The sequence below is a fragment of the Squalius cephalus genome (assembly GCF_949319135.1).
Source record: "Squalius cephalus genome assembly, chromosome: 9".
NCBI classification, from domain to species: Eukaryota; Metazoa; Chordata; class Actinopteri; order Cypriniformes; family Leuciscidae; genus Squalius; species Squalius cephalus.
Window position 1 is genome coordinate 1,832,998 of NC_137130.1, and position 21,718 is coordinate 1,854,715.

The window sequence follows — 21,718 nt, forward strand, 5'->3', positions numbered from 1 at the left end:
ATAATACCTCATTAAGAAACAGTATTATAGTTCCACATGTGCAAGACCACACATACATACAATACATATTCATAATATACAGATATTACCTCAGGTAACAATGATTATCAAATAACAACAATGGTAGACGTAATACCACAAGGGTAAATAACAACTAATCCAACACTCCACACAACATGAATACAATCAAACCTCATATCAGGCTGATATTGATCCTCGTTTTAGTTCTCCTTTTGTCCCAAAGTCTGCTTGCCATGGTCCATAATGTTTTGAACGAAACAACAGTGTGAGTGTGCCACTATACGTAACGCAGTTGTCCACGTCTGTCACCATGGTTACTATGGCAGTACGAGTGGAAACCAGGAATAACGCGGATATTACGTCATTGACAGGCGACAAGTGAACAGGGACGAGCCATTATTTAAAATTGGAATTTCTCTGAAATTAAAAATCTTTGGGAACTTTTGGGATATTGTAAGTACACAACTGCAGGAAATATATCACACTGTGCAAGTGATTTTGGGATATTTTATTACAAAAATCTTTCATATTGTAGCTTTAAAAGTCTGTTTGCAAAGCCTGCACCGAAATTACAACTGATTTACCAAATAATCCACAGTGAAATATATCGAATACAAAAAAATAATGCACTGCTGAGACATTCAAATTGTTGAAAATAAAAACCCATTTTCCCATTGGCATTAGGATCCTTTGGAAGGTAATGGTATTGATCCTGTGTCGATCTTTTCTCGTTCTTTCTGATGAATTTGTAAAGTAGATCACAAACAAAACTGAAAAAGAATTTCACTCTCAGTCAATAATGCATGAACAACCACTAGATGTAGATTATGATTAAAACAGTGCATCATACAAACGACTGATTTAACCCCCTATCTACAATATGAATGTTCATTCAGAGTCAATGAATTGCACGCTACAAGTTCTCCAGCACTGTTTGGCCGTTGCTAATAAATTTGAATAAATAAATTTTAAGGACGAGTGCAGGATGAATTGAGGTCTATGGCGCTATACCCCTCAAAATCCACTTTTCTCAGGATATCATTTTTTTGTCTAGTAATTTGAATGTTGTATTCGAAAGGAGATATAAAGAAATTACACATTGCTGGGTGTTAGATTTTTTAGAGTCACTTATTTGCTTTAAAAAGTCTTTTAAAATGTCAATGACGTCATACACATCGTACGACCAGAGATACTGCTTTACGGCAATCCTTCAGTCACTTTGGTGCTTTCACGCTCTGCACTTTCTTTTCTCTCGAGGCATCGACAACACAGCTGACACAGGGAAACACACAACACAGCTGACACAGGTAAACACACAACACAGCTGACACAGGTAAACACAACACAGCTGACACAGGTAAACACAGCACAGCTGACACAGGGAAACACACAACACAGCTGGCACAGGTAAACACACAACACAGCTGACACAGGTAAACACACAACACAGCTGACACAGGTAAACAACACAGCTGACACAGGGAAACACACAACACAGCTGACACAGGGAAACACACAACACAGCTGACACAGGGAAACACACAACACAGCTGACACAGGGAAACACAACACAGCTGACACAGGGAAACACACAACACAGCTGACACAGGGAAACACACAACACAGCCGACACAGGTAAACACACAACACAGCTGACACAGGTAAACACACAACACAGCTGACACAGGCGCAAACACAACACAGCTGACACAGGGAAACACACGACACAGCTGACACAGGTAAACACACAACACAGCTGACACAGGTAAACACACAACACAGCTGACACAGGTAAACACACGACACAGCTGACACAGGTAAACACACGACACAGCTGACACAGGTAAACAGCTGACACAGGTAAACACACAACACAGCTGACACAGGTAAACACACAACACAGCTGACACAGGTAAACACAACACAGCTGACACAGGTAAACACAGCACAGCTGACACAGGGAAACACACAACACAGCTGGCACAGGTAAACACACAACACAGCTGACACAGGTAAACACACAACACAGCTGACACAGGTAAACAACACAGCTGACACAGGGAAACACACAACACAGCTGACACAGGGAAACACACAACACAGCTGACACAGGGAAACACACAACACAGCTGACACAGGGAAACACACAACACAGCTGACACAGGGAAACACAACACAGCTGACACAGGGAAACACACAACACAGCTGACACAGGGAAACACACAACACAGCCGACACAGGTAAACACACAACACAGCTGACACAGGTAAACACACAACACAGCTGACACAGGCGCAAACACAACACAGCTGACACAGGGAAACACACGACACAGCTGACACAGGTAAACACACAACACAGCTGACACAGGTAAACACACAACACAGCTGACACAGGTAAACACACGACACAGCTGACACAGGTAAACACACGACACAGCTGACACAGGTAAACAGCTGACACAGGTAAACACACAACACAGCTGACACAGGTAAACACACAACACAGCTGACACAGGTAAACACAACACAGCTGACACAGGTAAACACACAACACAGCTGACACAGGTAAACACACAACACAGCTGACACAGGTAAACACAACACAGCTGACACAGGTAAACACACGACACAGCTGACACAGGTAAACACAGCTGACACAGGTAAACACACAACACAGCTGACACAGGTAAACACACAACACAGCTGACACAGGTAAACACAACACAGCTGACACAGGGAAACACACAACACAGCTGACACAGGGAAACACAACACAGCTGACACAGGGAAACACAACACAGCTGACACAGGTAAACACACAACACAGCTGACACAGGTAAACACACAACACAGCTGACACAGGTAAACACAACACAGCTGACACAGGGAAACACACAACACAGCTGACACAGGGAAACACACAACACAGCCGACACAGATAAACACACAACACAGCCGACACAGGTAAACACACAACACAGCTGACACAGGGAAACACACAACACAGCTGACACAGGCAAACACACAACACAGCTGACACAGGGAAACACACGACACAGCTGACACAGGTAAACACACAACACAGCTGACACAGGTAAACACAACACAGCTGACACAGGGAAACACACAACACAGCTGACACAGGGAAACACAACACAGCTGACACAGGGAAACACACAACACAGCTGACACAGGGAAACACACAACACAGCCGACACAGGGAAACACACAACACAGCTGACACAGGGAAACACACAACACAGCTGACACAGGGAAACACACAACACAGCTGACACAGGGAAACACACAACACAGCTGACACAGGGAAACACACAACACAGCTGACACAGGCAAACACACAACACAGCTGACACAGGTAAACACACAACACAGCTGACAGGTAAACACACAACACAGCTGACACAGGTAAACACAGCTGACACAGGTAAACACACAACACAGCTGACACAGGTAAACACACAACACAGCTGACACAGGTAAACACACAACACAGCTGACACAGGTAAACACAACACAGCTGACACAGGGAAACACACAACACAGCTGACACAGGGAAACACACAACACAGCTGACACAGGTAAACACACAACACAGCTGACACAGGGAAACACACAACACAGCTGACACAGGGAAACACACAACACAGCTGACACAGGTAAACACAACACAGCTGACACAGGGAAACACAATACAGCTGACACAGGTAAACACACGTGCTAGAAGAGTTTATGTTTTGTTGTTTTAAAAGACCACGCCGAAAATACACACACACACGATGCCATCAAGCGGTATCTCTGGTCGTAATCAGTCCTTCACTGACCAATCAGCGTTCATTAGCAGAATGCTAGCGTGTTATGGGCAACAAGTCAAGTCAAGTCAAATTTATTTATATAGCGCTTTTCACAACATAGATTGTATCAAAGCAGCTTCACAGTATTAAATTAAAACAATACATCAATGTTTGTTTCTAGTGGAACGTCCACGTTTGGTAATGCTGATCAATAGTATTGTTGATTGATTAATTAAATTAAATATCCCCAAATATCCCCAACAACTCAACCTGTAAGAAATCAAAGGACATAAGTACTCGTTCATTCAACTTTCGACCTATAACCCATGTTGAACTTGCAAAACCTACAATCAAATCTGAGATTTCTCAACGGCAATCGGGTGAAAGAGACAAATTTAGCCATCTAGCTCCATAGACTCCCATTCATTTTGCACTCATGGGCGATCGCCCCCAGTGGAACTCTGGTGGAACTACAACCAAAATTCAGTACAATAGGACTTAATAGGGAGTGGCCAGGTTCTCCGTAGACGGGCTCTGCTTAAAAGCTAGATAACTTGTTCTTGCTTATATGGGTAATCTAACCCCCTTACCTGAGGGCGTTGCCCCCTGGTGACCAGGAAGATAATTGCAAAACAGCTGTAGTCAGCCAGTAACAGTGAAAACACTCTAGAACTGTTACAATATTAATCTGAGTATAAATGGACACAAACGGTAAGAATCATGTCTAACCACACTTGAGACTAAGGCCCAATCCCAATTCTACCCCTTACCCCTTCACTTTCCCCTACCCCTCTGTTTTGCGCGTTCCTGTGAAGGGGTAGGGATGTCTCAATTCTCTTTTGGTTGGAGGGGTAGGGTTAGGGGGAAGGGCCAGATAGCCCTTGAAACGAAGATTTTTCGGGATCACACTTCAAACGAAGGGGTATGAGACATGTACCTGCATACACCGGCTACAGAGGCAACATGGCTGCCAATAATCATTTTCTTTATGTCACATTCAATCTGGTGTTCATATTTACAGTCATGTTCTTCAAAGAAACGTTTGCAAAAAAAAAAACAAAAAAAAATCGCTGAAGTTCGTTAATGATAGTCCCGCAACATATTTTCATGTCTGATAACTGGTGAATATAATTGCGGCAGATAAACGAACAGTGCTTACACAGTTTCGTGCTTTTTGCAACATGATCAACCAGTCTTGTATGTTCTTTATCAAACAGGGACACCAGAGGAAACCCGGAGGCTCATTCGTTTTCGCGCTGACAACGAGCAAAGAGTTTCCTGAAGTCCAAAAATACTTAGGCGTCGAAGATATCGTCATCTCCGTTGTTTTCTGCGAACTTCAGAAGAAAAATGCAAAAAAAAATAGCTGTAACTCACGCTATTGAGATGATTACAGCTGACGCCGGCATCTTGGAAGTTTGTGATAAACATTGGCGCATCTCCTGTGATGTAGGTCGCTAGTGACGACGTAAAATGACGTGTAACGCTGTAGTAGTGGTGTCCCATTTCTTAGGGGAATATTTTCACCCCTACGCCTTGCCACTCTGTTTCAAGGGGCAAGGGTAAGGGGTAGGCGAAGGGGTATAAAATAGAATTGGGATTGGGCCTAAGTCATAAATCCTCCCATCAGAGGAATTTTCCCGCTTGGAAATTCCACCTTGCTTATTGGTCAAGCCAACCCTGAGAGGGACTTTTCTCAGGCTTTATAGAGCATCTACACAGCAGGCCTTGACTCACAACCAGCCATGTGCTCATTCAGGAGAGAAATACTCTCTCAACCACAACAGAGTCAAGGACAACATCAGGAGTTTGGCACAATTTCTTCACTCAATGCAGAAGAAGTTCATCACAACTCCAACCATCGACTCATGGAACCAATGAGATCTACTTCAAATATGTCACACACTGATTCCACTGCAAAGGAGATGCAAGTAACGCACAATTTAAGCAGAGGTTTAATAATAAGCAGTTATGATTTATTATGAATATTTCCCCTTTAAGCTAATTTGTTACAGCTCTTCTCAATGGATAGTAAGTCCCATCATGCCCACTTGCTTGAAACAGTCAGATGTTACGATCAGATCTGGATGAGCTGTTCTGCTTAGCTAATATTTGTGAGGCTTTATTGTTAATATTGCTACAGTATATAAGACACACATATCTCACATTATTACTACTGCTGTCCATTTGCCATAGGTGTTTGTCTTTATCAATAACGTTTTCTCAGTCTGAGGTTCAAGAGTCTCTCCATGTTTTATTACATTTATTGTATATTTAGTGTATATTTTACCCAAATTTCAGCAGTGCGCCACATATAAAGCTGGACAAGGACTTGATTCGGTTTGGTGTCGATCATGCCTAATGTCCCTCATGAGTTAAATTTAACGCTTTAGCACAGAGTGACTGTAGAAACACAATGCATGTTCCACTCAAGAATAATTGTCCCATCACAATTAACTCATTGGCAATGTGAGCGTATGATTTACATTCATTAAACAACCAGTCTGTGTCTGACTTCCCTTAATTCACTCTCTGTGCTGATGCTCCCATACAGTAACATTACATATGAGAACAATTCATCCACTCTGTTCTTGAATCAATAACGCTTGCATGTGAGATGACTTTGGTTGATGCTTTCTTGTCAAAGTAAGCAAGGGTTCAGCTTAAGCCAACTTCTGTTTTAGGGCTCTTAAACTTCTGTGTTTCTCTGTTTCTCTGGCCTCGACCACATCATGAACCCTTTCAGTGGTCGGCTCAATCCCCTTTCTGAAACCAGCATTCCCATGAACTTCATATTGTGTTACTGTTGAGTGTCAATCCACAGTATAGGAGCCAGTGTGTCACGGATTTCAGACATAAACCCAAGCGCAGACAGTATTAAATGAACAGTTTATTATTGAACAGAAAAAAAGGAAAACAAACCCATGAGGGGGCAAACAACATTGGCAAGGCAAATAAAACACTAACAAGACTAGACTATAACTAGACAATGAACTTGACAATTAACATACAACAAATTTAACAATAAACTTCACTTGACAATAAACTCGACTGGATTACTCACAGGCAGGATACGAAACGAACAAGCACAGGACAACAAACACAAGGGGATTAAATAAGGGAGAAAATAATGAGGGGAACAGGTGACACTGATGAAACGATGACAAACGAGGAGAACAAGGGGGTGGGGGGTAAGGAGACGAGACAACGCAAGCACACAGCCCAAACAAAAGGCCATGTGCTCGCACACAAAACATGGGCCTGTCATGATCCTGCCTCAAGACTAGAGTAACACAAGGACAAAGAGGGCAGAATCATGACAGAACCCCCCATCCCCCCCCCCCCTTAAGGGGCGGCTACCAGACGCTCCACAGGGGAACATTAAACACGGGACATGACAGACTAAAAAATAGACACAAACCAACAAAACATGACAAATAACAACAATGGCAAACAAAAATACATAGCAGGGTTGGGGTGACATAATAAAAACAACAACCAAGGGAGGGGGGGCAGGGGAACAAAAGAGTTTCATAGGGGGTGGTCCAGGGTGGATGGGTGGGAAAGGAGTCTTAGATTTACGGGATGTGGGCGAGGGCTGAGGACGAGGAATCCGGGCAGGTTTGGGTGGAGACACATGAGGTATAGTTTCGGGGAAGACAAACTGGGGTAGAGCAGTGGCAGGGGTGACCAGGGGAACAAACTGAGGCTGGGCAGAGGTAGGGGTGACCGGGGAAACAAAAGGGAACAAGGCAGGTGCCACTGCAGCTGGCAGCGGAGACGTGACAGGAACCAAGACTGGGGGCGCTGCAGCCAGTAACGGAGCTGAGACAGGGGTGCGGCAGGCGGCTGTGGAGCCGAGACAAGGGGTATTGCAGGTGACTGTGAAGCTGAGACAGAGGGCGCTGCGGCTGGCTGTGAAGCTAGGACAGGGGAGGCTGCAGCAGGCTGGAGAGCCAACACGGACCCAGGAGAAGACTGAGACGGAGGACAGGAAGCTCCCTTCTTCCTCTTCTTTCTCCTAGGTCACGGGGCAGAGGCCATAGCCGGACTTGTGACCGGTAGGGGGAACACAGCGGGGGCCGTTGCTGGGGCTGGGGGGACCGCCACAGGCAAGGCAGACTCAGTCGAGGAGGCCTCCGATGCAGACTCCCACGACACCCGTCTTCCTCGTTTTCCACGGAGACTAACAGCTGCGGCAGGTGCCTCGGGAGTCGAGAGCATGGTCCCCAAGCGTTGCGACGGCTAGGATGCAACCCTCCGGGATCATTGGCAGCGAGGCAGGTGGTGATGTCATGGTGGGATCCTGCAGCTCCTCCCGACACAAACGGTCCACCACTTCACGGAACAGGCGGCGGATCAGCCCCTCCCGTTCAGTCAAAGGAGGAGGGACATTGAGACCCGCGATGAGATAGGAATTGAGGAGGATCTCCGGCATGAGAAACCTCCTCTCCTCCAGGGCCTGGGCATACTTCCCCAGGGACTTCTCTCCCTCGGGGAGGAAATGGAGCCTTGCCCCTTTTCATGTCGGCGGCAGTCGACTGCCACCATTGTTCATGGTCAGCCAACTGCCGCCTGGCGGGAAGAGACATGCTGTCTGCTGGGTTCATAAGTGTCTTGTTCGTTATGTCACGGATTTCAGACACGAACCCAAGCGCAGACAGTATTAAATGAACAGTTTATTGTTGAACAGAAAACAAGGAAAACAAAACCCAAACAACATTGGCAAGGCAAATAAAACACTAACAAGACTAGACTATAACTAGACAATGAACTTGACAATTAATACACAACAAATTTAACAATAAACTTCACTTGACAATAAACTCGACTGGATTACTCACAGACAGGATACGAAATGAACAAGCACAGGACAACAAACACAAGGGGATTAAATAAGGGAGAAAATAATGAGGGCAACAGGTGACACTGATGAAACGATGACAAACAAGGAGAACAAGGGGGCGGGGTAAGGAGACGAGACAACGCAAGCACACAGCCCAAACAAAAGGCCATGTGCTCGCACACAAAACATGGGCCTGTCATGATCCTGCCTCAAGACTAGAGTAACACAAGGACAAGAGGGCAGAATCATGACACAGTGGCGGAGGCAGGATTTTTTCATAGGGGTGGCCAGGCAAGGGCCAGAAACCAGTCTGGGGTGGCACAGAAATCTTAATTATTTTATCATAAAAAATAATTTGACTACACTGTCAGAAATAGGGGTACAGTAGGAGTCCATTTCTGTCCCCCAAGGTACAGTCTACACTAACGTACCCCATAGGGCTTATTATTGGACCTTAAGGTACATACAGTATATGTACCTTTTTGAGGGTTAAAAAGCATTAAATGGTACATATATGTACCGTTTCTTTTAAAGGTTAAGGTACAATATTGTACCCTTGAGGGTACAGCCCCAGTGACAAGCCATTGTACCCCTAAAGGTACAATTATGTACTTTATTTTCTCCCATGTGCAAGAATGTGAACAAGACGGAAGTCAACAGCACATAATGTAAAATGTTATGTTTTTCATAATGTAATGTTGCCAGAATGTAAAAATATGTTATTTTGTGGATTTAAAAATTATCCATTTTTGTTTGTCCTTTACAAATTAACGCAAAATGAATGCCTATCGTCTAGTACAAATGCACAGTGCTCACATTTATTTGGACATTAAAACATTACATATCAGTTTGTGCCATTGTGATCTCACATAGCAGAATATTTTAATCCAGACACATGTAACGCATATATAACAAATACAGTGCTATGCATAAGTTTAGACACCCATGCTAAAGTTGACTAAAAAGAGGAATAAAAAATCATCTTTTGGAAACTGAACTTAATGCCTTAATTTAAAAAATTAGGAAAAATCCAACCTTTAAGGACACCAATTTTCTTTGTGAATGAATAATGTATCGTAAATAAATAAATGTTCTTCCTTAAAATACAGGGTGGATAAGTTTGGACACCCCTATGTTAAATTCCCATAGAGGCAGGCAGATTTTTATTTTTAAGTATTTTTTTTTTTTTTTTTTTTTTAGGATACTATGCATCCTGATAAAGTTCCCTTGGCCTTTGGAATTAAAATAGCCCCACATCATCACATAGCCTTCACCATACCTAGAGATTGGCATGGGGTACTTTCCATAAGATCATCTCTCAATGCAAATCAAACTAGCTATTAGGCTAACTGAAATAAAACCATGCCAATCTCTAGGTATGGTGAAGGCTATGTGGTGATGTGGGGCTATTTTAATTCCAAAGGCCAAGGGAACTTTATCAGGATGCATAGTATCCTAAAAAATAAATAAATAAAAATACTTAAAAATAAAAATCCGCCTGCCTCTATGGGAATTTAACATAGGGGTGTCCAAACTTATGCACCCTGTATTTTAAGGAAGAACATTTATTTATTTACGATACATTATTCATTCACAAAGAAAATTGGTGTCCTTAAAGGTTGGATTTTTCCTAATTTTTTAAATTAAGGCATTAAGTTCAGTTTCCAAAAGATGATTTTTTATTCCTCTTTTTAGTCAACTTTAGTATGGGTGTCTAAACTCATGCATAGCACTGTACATGCATGCAGTTTTGACAGCTTTAATCGCCTTTTTGATTCTTACATGAGTTAATTGACGACAACTACGGCTACAGCACGCCACATTTGTGCAACCTTGGCCTGACAACATCTCATCTTACCGAAGATAGCCAACTGAATAAGGACAACGCCCTTTTCTCAGCATCTGACAGAAGTGTCACAAGCTTTCACACACATCTTCTAAAATAAAAGTAGCATCAGAAAAAAGAGAATTACGTTTGTTGTTGACTGCTCACTATTCGACTTACTCAAAACGGTCTTGCAACCCACCAGTTGAGAAAGATTGACTCTATATTTACTATGTGCATATCACTGTCTGATGTTCTGCTGAAGCTCATTCGGCACTTGCACATTTCCACACTCGTTTGACTTGCGCCTGGCGCTGAGGTAGAGTGTGCGTCTGAAAAATCTCACGTTTTTTTGTGGTCTTAAAGAGACGGTTCAGCATTTTAAAAAACGCAATTTTTGTCAATAAAAAAAGAGACAGAAACAGCAGTTGTGAGAGGGGTGGCCAAGCTTAGACCAAGGGTGACCACAGCCACCCCTGGCACCCCCCTAGCTCCGCCAGTGATAAGAGCCTCTGCTAAACTGCATGTAGTCTCTCATATTGTTACACAACCTCACCTTGTTGTTGTGTGATTTAACAAGGCAGACTCTCACTAATGTGGTGTTTATGTGGAACGTTGGAATCCATAGCGGTTGAATATTAATCATATTTTCATATCAGAGAACTCTTCGATCTCCATAAAGCCATTAGAGAAACTCAGTCTGAGAGGAGAAACAATTGAGACATTTGATAAGAAAAGAACATGTTAGAGGAGAGAGCAGAGCCAAACACTCACAGAATCTCATGACAAGATCAAACTGTTGCTTTAGATATATTTATCATGTTATGGGTCAGTTCATTTCTGTGGAAAATGATGTCATTGATCTAGAGGAAGTTGAGGTGTACTGGAGCTCAAAGTGACAAAGTTCAGAGCGTGAAATAATGAGCTAAAAAAGAGCTAGATGTTCATGCATCATCACTTATATATGTGCAGTTATTTTAGATGTTGGTGGAGTTTCAATTCATTTTACTACAGAGCAGCTTCACATCAGATCATCTGTCATTTTATTACTGAAGCAGTTTTGAAGAGTTTGTCTTTTCGACTGAAAGCGCTGAAGATGTTTCGCACTGTTTTCTTCTGTCTGTGTTTCTGGTGCCTGGATGGTGAGTTTTAAATCTGTATTTATGGCTTCAGTTCTTTCTCTTCTGGTACCATGTAATAAATGACTGGTTAAATTAGTCAGAGAAGATTAACATTAACTGTTTGAACAGCACTGATGGGGGGCGGGGGGGGGGGGGGGGGGATTCAATCTCTAAGGGTGAGCAAACACAAACTAACAGAAAAATCTAAACTCAGGAGGATATTACAAGAAAATCCCCAACATGTAATGTAATCCTGGAAAATATTGCTCTACACTGCACAAGAACATTTACGAAATCCACTACAGACACAGAGAAGAACCACAGCGGGTGCATACAGGTATATCCATATATAATAAAAAAAAAAAAAAAAAGTCAAACTTACAGTCGGTAGAGCTGAAGGCGTCAGTATTTCACTGAATCGAACTTCTGCAGTTCTTTTCACTCATTTGTGCATTTCTTTCTCAAAAGTAAGTTTTATCAAGTGGTATTAACAGCGTATTCGCGATCAACGAGCTCCGTACCTGTCAGGTCCAACAGTGGTTTTAGTTTGGTTTTGTCCAGAAAACACTCGTCAGAGTCCAGGGCTGTGAGAGCTTGCATGAGTTTATTGTTAGAGTGAAGTTGAATGTCTGGCAGGCGTAGAAGTAAAATCTTAAGACAATCCATAACTGCCCGGCCCAAATCTTGAATGCGCTCTAAGATCTGTTTTATTCATTGTCATTCATTCTTAACCTCCATAATTATTGCTTCCTCTCATTGTTTCAAAGACCTTTGACTTGAATTTCAAAATAATTAATTTGGTTTTGATTAGTGTTCAAATTATCCAGCACATGGGTTTCAAACTCACAGGGTAGCACATTATTCAGACTAGCACACAGGGTAAATGGCAGAGGCAACACTGGCAGGGAATGAGTTATAAAAACAGTGGCCTCGTTGAAGGCGCCCTCGAACCACCAATACTGTGCAAACAGCAGTTGAGAGCTATAAACTCGTGACCAATGCTGCTCGCGCTGTCACGTCAACACTAGGGAGAGGCTTCTTCCTGGAGAACACTGTTCAGAGACAGCATTCAGACGAACTGTTTGGCTCCTCAGCGAAAGACAAATGGAGCTTGTATCCGCTTCCTATTTATACCCTATTTATACCTGCAAGCCAATGTGCATTGGCTCATTCTGTTCACACTCGAAGATGATAGGGCTCCCTGCGTCGACGTACGTCAAACATGACCAACTGAGAGGAACTACACCAACAGTATAACCTTGAACTTGTAACAACATTGACGTAGAAGTGTCTTTTTATTTTGTTTTTGTTCCATATATAAATCTATTTCTCTTTTCATTCGTCATCTTTTTTTAAATGATTAGATGTATTTTAGTGAAGCTTCATCAAACCAACATTACGTGATTTTAAAGCTTTAATCTGTAAAAAAAACTCTGTTCTTCAGGTGTGTTTGGTGATGAAGAAGTGAAAAGAGTGTCAATGAAGGAGGGAGAATCACTCACTCTAAATTCAGATCTTACTGAAATAAAGGATGATGATGTGATTCAGTGGAGGTTTGGATATTATGAAGAGACTTTAATAGCTGAAATCAATAAACGGGCCGACAGAATTGCTGTATATGATGATGTTCTTGATGGGAGATTCAGAGACAGACTGAAGCTGAATAATCAAACTGGATCTCTGACCATCACAAAAATCACAACTGAACATGATGGATATTATTCACTACAGATCAACAGCGAGAGAAAGAGAAAATTCAGTGTCGATATCCAAGGTGAGGTTAAAAAAATTTTTTTACTTGTTTTTTAATGACAAAATTTAAATTAATGTATAATTTTGTTCCCTTTCAGTCGCTCACGTTTGACATAACGTCGACGTGACGACGTAATTGGGATCACTTCAGGGAGCCCTATCGACTTTGAGTGTCTACAGAACGAGCCAATGAACGTTGGCGTGCGTGAACGCGTCACGCGCCCCCGCGGGTATAAACAGGAAGCGGGCGCACGCACACATTGTCTTTCACTTCGGAGCCGAGCTTTCGTGAGACTTCTGTCTACAAAGAAATCAGCCCTTGAAGACTTCAAAGAGATCTACTCTCTGCCTACAGTGTTGGTGTGACGGCGCGATCAGCGGTGGCCGCGAGCATTGCAGCTCACAACTGCTGTTTTCACAGCACTATTGTTCTGTGTTTAAGTGTGTGTGTGTGTCGGTTCGGTGGGCGTTTCCTTGTGTGTTCATTCACACCGCGGCTACCCCTGGGTGCCTCAGCACTGAGAGAGTATTTTTCAACCTTTTTTGTTTTTACTAAAAAAGCAACACAAGCGTGACCCTGCGTCTTTTTCAAGATGTCATTCCGCTTGTGCGTTTCTGGATGCCGTCGTTCCCTGGCGCCAGCAGATGGCTACAATAGTTGCCTCTCGTGTTTGGAAGGAAAGACAACACGCTGAGGCAGCTTTTGTGGATAGTTCATGTTCTCATTGCGGGAATATGACTATCTCAGCGCTAAGATCGAGACTCGCTTACCTCAAGGGAGGTGCAGTCCCCTCGCCTATGCCCCGATCTAGTGTTTATTCTGGCCCGCAGAATACACCTACTTTGGCGCATGACCAGGGTGATCTGAGGATTACCGTGAGGGCTTCCCCGTCGAGTCAACCTCCCCTCACGCCTCACAAGCGCTGCTGCCACGGGAGCCCCTTAGTGAACGTCTTGGTCCTTCTCCGGAACGACCAGCCGTTTCCTTTGGGGCTCCTCCTGACGACCAGATGTCGATCGCAGCATCGGAGGGGGAGCTTCAGTCCTCTGGAGATGACGACTCGGCTGCGTTGCCCCCCTCGGGGCGTGTAGCGTTGTCCGAGACTGATCCAGAATGAGCGGCTATGCTTTCCCGGGCCGTCGAGAAGGTTGGGCTTGCGTGGAACCCTCCACCACGTCCCGAACCTTCTCAGTTGGACGATTGGTTTCTCGGGGCGGGCCGTGCTGGTTCTCAGTGCGCCGCCCCTGTACCTTTCTTCCCGGAAGTGCATGAGGAGCTTTCTAGGACGTGGAAGGCTCCGTATAGTGCCCGAAGCCGTTCTAGTGGCTCCTCCCCCCTCACCACCCTCGACAGCGGGGCAGCTAAGGGGTATGTGGATATCTCCCCAGTGGAGCGGGCCATCGCAATGCAACTGTGTCCGGCGTCCGCTTCCTCTTGGCGGGGTAATCCACGCCTCCCGTCCAAGGCCTGTAAGTTCTCATCCGGTCTAACGGCGAGGGCTTACTTGGCCTGTGGACAGGCTGCTTCCGCCCTCCATGCCATGGCGCTCTTGCAGGTCCACCAGGCCCAGGCGCTCATGGACATGAACGAGGGTGGTTCTGACCCAGAGCTCCTTCGGGAGCTCCGTGTGGCAACCGACCTTGCCCTCCGGGCGACGAAGGAAACCGCACGTTCAGTCGGTCAGGCGATGTCCACCTTGGTGGCCCAGGAGCGCCACCTTTGGCTCAACCTGGCGGATATGAGGGACACCGATAAATATCGGTTCCTGGATGCCCCTCTTTCCCAGGTTGGTTTGTTCGGCGACGCGGTCGAGAGCTTTGCCCAGCAGTTCTCGGCCGCACAGAAGCAGACGGAGGCCATCCGACACATCCTGCCCCGGCGGACCGCTGCTGCTCCCACCCGTCCGCCGGCCGCAGATTCTCCGTCTACTCGTCGCCGAGGTCGGCCTTCTGTGGCATCCTCCGCTCCCGCTAAGCCCCAGCTGCAGCAACCATCCAGGCCTCAGCGCGGAGCAAGCCGTAGGAAGCCGACCCCGCCCGTCCAGGCCGCTGCCAAACCAGGAGGCAAGCGACGGTGCAAACGACCCTGAGACGGGCGGCCCAGAGGTGGATCAAGTTGCTCTTCAGGAGATGGCGAAGGCGCCACTCCTTCCCCCGGTGGAGGGCCGGGCGGAGAATCTTTTGTTTCCTTTTCTTTTTGTTCCGCCACTGACCCACGGCGCCATGCCTTGTCACTCCCGAGCCCCTCTTTCATCGCCAGCAGGCAGCAGTGGCTGTGTCCTGGACGCACTGATGCCTCCGCACACTCACTCTGCCCTTCGACGGAAGCAGGTATGTGTTGCACCACACACTCAGACCCCACTTCGGGCTGCTGTGCCGTCTGAGTCGGGTCCCTGCATTCTGCCGCGCTGCCCCACCCCGGGTACGTCTGTGGTGCCCTTGGTCCCGCTTGCTCGGTCTCTGGGAGCCTGGTTAATGCTTCCCAGCCCGTCTCGCTGGCTCATCCGTACCATCAGACTCGGCTATGCGATTCAGTTCGCCCGGCGTCCCCCTGCTTTCAAGGGCATTCTGTTCACCCGTGTTCTGGCGGACAATGCACCTGTGCTCAGGGCAGAGATTGCAGTCCTACTGGCGAAGGACGCGATCGAGCCGGTCCCTCCAGCCGATATGAAGACCGGCTTCTACAGCCCGTACTTCATTGTACCCAAGAAAGGTGGTGGGTTACGACCAATCTTGGACCTGCGCGTCCTGAACCGGTCCCTTCACAGGCTACCGTTCAAGATGCTTACGCAGAAACGCATTTTCAAATGCATCCGTCCCCAATATTGGTTTGCAGCGATCTACCTGAAGGACGCATACTTCATGTCTCGATTCTCCCTCGACACAGACCATTTCTTCGCTTTGCGTTCGAGGGGCGGGCATATCAGTACAAGGTCTTACCCTTCGGGCTGGCCCTGTCGCCCCGCGTCTTCATGAAAGTCGCGGAGGCGGCCATTGCTCCCATGTGCGAGCGTGGTGTTCGCATTCTCAACTACTTCGACGACTGGCATATTCTGGCCCAGTCGAGAGAGCAGTTGTGCGAACACAGGGACATGGTGCTCAGTCACCTCAGCCACCTAGGGCTTCGGGTCAACTGGGAAAAGAGCAAACTCACCCCCGGGCAGAGGATCTCTTTTCTCGGTATGGAGTTGGACTCGATCAACATGACAGCGTGCCTCACCGAGGCCCGTGTCCAGTCAGTGTTGAACTGCGTGAGCACGCTCAGACGCAGAACAGCGGCACCACTGAAACTTTTTCAGAGGCTCCTGGAGCATATGGCATCTGCAGCCGCGGTTACGCTGCTCGGATTGCTTCATATGAGGCCGCTCCAACACTGGCTCCACGATCGAGTCCCGAGATGGGCGTGGCAGAGCGGCTCGTGCCGGGTCCAAGTGACTCCGCACTGTCGCCAAACTCTCAGCTTGTGGTCGGACCCTTCGTTCCTGCGGGCAGGTGTTCCCCTGGAACAAGTGTCCAGGCACTCTGTGGTCTCCACGGATGCCTCTGCCACCGGCTGGGGGGCCACGTACAACGGGCATGCAGCTTCAGGTCTGTGGACGGGGCCTCAACTGCATTGGCACATCAACTGCCCCAAGTTGTTAGCAGTACGTCTTGCACTGAGCCGCTTCAAAACGCTGCTACTAGGCAAGCATGTACTTGTCCGTACAGACAGCACTGCGACCGTTGCGTACATCAACCGCCAAGGTGGTCTACGCTCCCGCCGCATGTCACAACTCGCCCGCCATCTTCTCCTCTGGAGTCAGAAACATCTGAGGGTGCTTCATGCCGTTTACATTCCGGGCCTGATCAACCGTCCAGCCGACGAGCTTTCACGGCAGCAGGTGCTACCGGGAGAATGGCGACTCCATCCCCAGGTGGTCCAGCTGATTTTCAGGCGCTTCGGGACCGCACAGGTAGATCTGTTTGCCGCCCCGGACACGTCTCACTGCCAGTTGTTCTATTCCCTGACCGAGGGGACCCTCGGCACGGATGCTCTGGCACACAGCTGGCCCCAGGGCCTACGCAAGTATGTGTTTCCCCCAGTGAGCCTTCTTGCACAGACCTTGTGCAAAGTCAGGGAGGACGAGGAGCAGGTCTTGCTAGTTGCGCCGTATTGGCCCAACCGGACCTGGTTCCCGGAACTAGTGCTCCTCGCGACAGCCCCTCCCTGGCCCATCCCTCTGAGAGAGGACCTGCTCTCTCAGAGACGGGGGACCCTATGGCACCCACATCCAGACCTCTGGAAACTCCATGTCTGGTCCCTGGACGGGACGCGGAGGTTCTAGGTGACCTACCCCCTGCGGTAGTTGACACCATCACTTCCGCTAGAGCCCCCTCTACGAGGCGCCTCTATGCGTTGAAGTGGAACCTGTTCGTTGACTGGTGCTCCTCTCACGAGGAGAACCCCCGATCTTGCTCGATCAGAGCCGTGCTTTCCTTCCTGCAAGAAGGGCTGGAGCGAAGGCTGTCTCCCTCCACCCTTAAAGGAGAACTCCGGTCAATTTTAACATTGAGCTCATTTTTTGTAAATTTGGAGTGCTGTCAGTACAGAGAACAACGACAAAAATCGGTGTTGCCTACACCGTGTTATCCTCTTTTTAATATTTGCACCCTGTTGACTTAAATGGGGCAAGTTTTAAACCTGCTTTTAGCCTCTTAACATCCTTCATGTGTCATTACAAGTGCCCAGCCATTGTGAGTGATTCCTTTAGAGTGAACGCAGTGAATCTGACTGCAGTAGATGTGAAAGATATGAATACAAATGATAATTCAGCCAGCGCACATACCTATATTTTCTTCCTGTTTTCGGTCGAAGTCCACAGTAGTCGATTGTCGAGTTCACGCAGTTAGTTAGTTACCTATGATCACGCGCGTGAACTCGACAATCGACTACTTTGGACTTTGACCGAAAACAGGAAGAAAATACAGGTATGTGCGCTGGCTGAATTATCATTTTTATGAAGTGTTTAAAATGTTTAAAGTCTACGAGCCTCTGCATGTTGTCTCTGATCAAGTGTCTCTTGGTTTGGAGCAAGTATAATAATATCATCAGAGATATTCCCTCAGTACGAGCGCTGATGCAACGTCATGTTGATTTTGCTCACTGTTAGAATAAGGAGCTCGTCTGGAGCTGGAATTGGATTCTGGTCTCAAATTATTGCTTTATTTGCCCGCCTTGTATCCAAGCATTTGCTCACAATGGTATCTCATAACAGATTATCTCAGTCAGTTCTGAGGTCACAGTCTTTATCAGCTCGTCTGAGACGTGAGAAACTGTTGCACCGTTTCAGTGTTTTTGTTTGACCGTCTCACTAATGCAGTGTTTACTCTGAATAAAGTGAGCATTTAGAGTGTCACAGCAGTGGTGTAATCCATAGTGGATGAATATTAATCATAGGAAAATATCAAAGAATATGTTAACACTTTTAACATGTCATGGGTCAGTGTTTACTATGCTTGAAAATGACAAGAAGTTGAGGCGCACTGGAGCTCAAAGTGATAAAGGTCAGAGTGTGAATTATCAGAAATAAAGAGCTAGATGTTCATGCATTAACACCTATAGATGTGCAGTTACATGAGATGTTGGTGGAGTTTCACTTCATTTCACTACAGAGCAGCTTCACATCAGATCATCTGTCATTTTATTACTGAAGCAGTTTTGAAGAGTTTGTCTTTTCATATTTGAGGACTGAAAGCGTTGATGTTTTGGATTGTTTTGTTCAGTTTGTTTCTTTTAAATGTGTTTTTATGGCTTCAGTTCTGGTTCCATGTAATAAATGACTGGTTAAATTATTCATAGAGGATTAACATTCACTGTTACAGGACAGCACTAACATTTACTAACATCTACTAAAGATATATGGATATACCAGTTTGCACACGCTGTTTCTCTTTTCTGTGTCTTTATTCAATTTCGTAAATGTTAGTTAATCTACAATAATGTTTAAAAAATCTACTAAAGACAGAAAAGAACCACATCATGAGTTTATACAGCAACAGTAAATTCAACCTAGAACTTGTTACAACATTAAAGTAAAAGTGTCTTTTTATTTAGTTTTTGTATCATATATAAATCTATTTCTACCCTATTTCATAAAGTGCTTTTAGTCAGTCCGCCTGTTAGGATTCCCAGGAATGGAACACCATTCCATTAACAATCAGAGACATCAACACATATAGCCTTTCGATCTCATCTAAAACGTTGGCTCATTAGTAATCAGACCTGTCAGCACTGAAGCCCTGTTGCTGCCATCTTGTGTTTTAGTTGTGAATGTGTTTTTTTTTCCCTGGTACTTTCATGTAGTAATTATTGCATGTTTTTATGACCTCACTAATAATGTTAATGTTAAAGAGCTAGATGGTCACATGCATTAACACTTATAGTCCGTGAGACCGCAGTGTGTCCCATTTGTCATCTTTAGATCTCAGAAGGGTGCGGTCGATTTGCGTCCTTGATGCGCACTTTTGCCGAGCCCGCGGCAGACTTCTTCCCGACAATCAAAGCGGCATTACGTCACGAAAGTGCAGACTCAGAGGAAGATATACCAGTTTGTTAAATCTACTAAAGACACAAAAGAACCACATCATAAGTTTATACAGCAACAGTAAATTCAGCCTAGTTCTTGTTACAACATTAAAGTAAAAGTGTCATTTTATTTAGTTTTTGTTCATTTGTCATCTTTTGTCTTTGTATTGCTGCAGAATATTATTAACATCACATTTAAATTATTAAAAGTATTTCAGTGAAGCTTCATCAAACCAACATCAAGTGATTTTAAAGCTTTAATCTGAGAAAAACTCTGTTCTTCAGGTGTGTTTGGTGATGAAGATGAAAAGTATATGATGAAGGGAGAATCATTCATTCTAAGCTCTGATCTTACTGAAATAAAGGATGATGATGTGATTCAGTGGAAGTGTGGATATTATGAAGACACTTTAATAGCTGAAATCAATAAACGGACCGACAGAATCGCTGTATATGATGATGTTCTTGATGGGAGATTCAGAGACAGACTGAAGCTGAACATACGATCTGCATCTCTGACCATCATAAACATCACTGAAGTGATGGGACATTATTCTCTACAGATCAACGGTGTGAGAAAGAGAAAGATCATTATTGGTTCCTATGGTGAGGTTAAACATTTGTTTCACCTTTATTTAAAGTCCACATGAAATCAAAATTGACCATATTTACTTTGTTTGCCTAAATTGATTGTTTTGTGGTGAACAATTCATCCATGCAAGTCAATCCACACAAAAAAATGTTTTGGCTTCGTAATCTTTAATCAAAATCTGAAAATGCCCCTCCCCTCTGCATTGGAGGACCTTCTCTGATGACGTAGGTTTGACGGCTTGGTTTGAGAAACGCTTAACCACTCCCCTCAAACCGTTAGTCTGTTATGAGCAGAGATGGAGAGGAGGAGCGCTAGAGTAAAACCCTGCCCTCTGTTCAATATTCCTTTTCACTCGGAAATACGTCACAACACTGGAGAAAAGTTGTTTGCAACTTCCGGTTCACGCGGACTTTAATGAACAAATTTAAATTAATTCATACACCATTTTGTTTATTTTTGTTTGTTTTATGATATTATTTCAAACTGACATTTTAAATTATTTAGTAAAACATTATTAAGTGATTTCACAGTATTAATCTGACAAACCCTGTTTGTGTGTGTTTTTAGTATCAGGATCAGTGACGTCAGTGTCAGTGAAGGAGGGAGAATCAGTCACTCTAAACACTGATCTCACTGAAATAAAAGGTGATAGACCGATTGAGTGGAGGTTTGGAGATGAAAACACTTTAATAGCTGAAATCAATAAAGAGGACGACAGAATCACTTTATATGATGATGTTCTTGATGGGAGATTCAGAGACAGACTGAAGCTGAACAATCAAACTGGATCTCTGACCATCACAAACATCACAACTGAACATGCTGGAGTTTATAAACGAAGGCTGATTTCGATGAAATGTGTCTTTCTTGCTGTCTTTGGTAGGTTAAATATTTGTTTTACAATTTAATTTTTTAATCAAATGAAACAATATAAATCTCAACACCATTTTGTTTCTTTTCTGGGTTTTTGTTATGATATTGTTCATTTGAAATTTAAATATCAATATCTCAGATACAAACTCTGTTTCTGTTTGTTGATACAGTTGAAATATCAGTGACGGAGGGAGAATCACTCACTGTAAACTCTGATCTCACTGAAATGAAAGGTTATGATTGGATTCGGTGGATGTTTGGAGATGAAAATATTTTAATAGCTGAAATTAATGTAAAGGCCGACAGAAT

General features: G+C 44.8%; 1 protein-coding gene across 1 annotated transcript in view; it reads left to right on the plus strand.

Annotated features, from left to right (window-relative positions):
- The window catches only part of LOC307164771 (uncharacterized protein), a 195,658-nt gene that overhangs the window by 173,258 nt on the left and 682 nt on the right, over positions 1–21,718 (plus strand). The gene's annotated exons all lie outside the window — the stretch shown is intronic.